This window comes from Phoenix dactylifera, chromosome 6, assembly GCF_051530095.1.
Source record: "Phoenix dactylifera cultivar Ajwa chromosome 6, Ajwa_hap1_PhDact_Kaust_v1.1, whole genome shotgun sequence".
NCBI classification, from domain to species: Eukaryota; Viridiplantae; Streptophyta; class Magnoliopsida; order Arecales; family Arecaceae; genus Phoenix; species Phoenix dactylifera.
In genome coordinates this window covers 9,078,073-9,079,793 of record NC_143195.1, presented here as the reverse complement: position 1 = coordinate 9,079,793, position 1,721 = coordinate 9,078,073, and the positions used below count along the sequence as shown (strand labels likewise).

The 1,721-nt window shown below is 39.3% G+C and overlaps 1 pseudogene; it reads left to right on the top strand.

The window, feature by feature from the left end:
• Positions 1–527: 527 nt before the first annotated feature.
• Positions 528–625, top strand: LOC120107895 (small nucleolar RNA R71; annotated as a pseudogene).
• Positions 626–1,721: the final 1,096 nt, after the last annotated feature.

Genomic DNA, 1,721 nt, shown 5'->3' with positions numbered 1-1,721 from the left:
GAGGTTGGTCATTCCTCCACCTGAAATTTGGATGGTTCTTCCAACCAGGGTTATAAGTACCCGAAAAAGGATTATTGAAAGATTTTTGATAGGTATTCATAACATTGGCCTGATCGTGCAAGACCTCCTTAAATGCGGGTATTGTGGGGCAATCAATGGTGAGATGGCCAGGCATCTCGCAAATCCTACAACACTCGCTGTTATGTTCTACGGTCTTGACGGGTTCAATCTTTCTAAGTTCAATTTCCTCTACCTTCCTAGTAAGGGCTGCCATTTTAGCTTGAATATCATCCTGAGTATTAAGGTTGTAAAGGCCCCCGTGTGGAATGCTAGTAGTCTTAGGCAAAGGTTTATTCACTCTATTCCCTGTATCCCATAATTGTGCAGTCTCTGCGAGAGAGTCTAAATAGTCCCATGCCTCATCGGGTTGCTTTTCCAGAAATAGACCATTGCACATAGTCTCTATAAATTGTTTCAACTGTGGGGACAACCCTTCGTAAAAGAAACTAATGGTTCTCCATGTTTCAAACCCATGATGAGGACAAGAGAGAAGCAAATCTTTAAATCTCTCCCAGCATTCATAAAATGTTTCATGGTCTTTTTGTTGGAAATTACTAATGTGCCTTTTCAAAAAATTAGTCCTTTGTGCGGGAAAGAACTTTTTTAAGAATTCTCTTTGCATATCATGCCATGTTCCTAACGATCTTGGTCTCAAGGAGTTCAGCCATGATTTGGCTTTATCCTTCAAGGAAAAAGGAAACAAGGTTAATTTAAGGACATCTTCCGATACATTTGGCACTCTAAATGTGATGCTAATTTCCTCAAAATCCTTAAGGTGAAGATAAGGGTTCTCGGATTCCATTCCATGATACTTTGGCAGCAATTGAATTACTCCTGGTTTGATTTCAAAGTGTCCTACATTTTCAGGAATAATCATGCATGAAGGTTGACTAGTCCTAGTGGGATGTAAGTATTGTCGAAGTGTCATAACTGGGGGTCTACCTTCATCACCATGGTGACTTCCTATATCATCAGGAAAATTTGCCATCTCACAAGGTGTGAGATACTGCGAAGGAATTTCAAGGATGTATCCTAAGGGATGATCTAAAGTTGTGCGACTTAATCGACCGGTGTCGTCCCTATTCCAACCTAGCATACAAAATTTAATTATTATTTTTTTATATATTTTTTTATATATTTTTTTTTAAAAAAAATAAATATAAATGTAAGTACCAACTAAAGATACCCTAAAACTACACCCTAAAACAAAAATCTATTCACAATCAAACATGCAACTAAACATTACACCTCAATTTCTAATGTTTTTCCTAAATTTCTAGACAGCTCCTAACTGGTTTGAAGAGGGCACCTAAGCCTCCAATCCGGTCTAATGAACCGAGTTGACCAAGTAAGCTCCTAGGTAAGTGGAGGGGTCACGATGCGTTCGCAAAGGTTCCACTTAAAACCCACTTGCCTCGAACAGATGAACTGTCTCCCTTATAGGGACAAAGCTTGCCTAGACATCAACTAAGCCACAGAGCGAAATTGGTGCAACTTTCGGTGGTCTTCGTCCTATTGAGCTCGAATGTCCTTAGGGGCCAACGTCTAGTTGATTTTAATTAAGTTTAGGATATTTATGCAATGGGGTGATTTTTGGGCTAAGGACGAGTGATGAAATTCCGACCTTATCTTTTTAAATGGGTTCAGCCCTTAGAGTATTT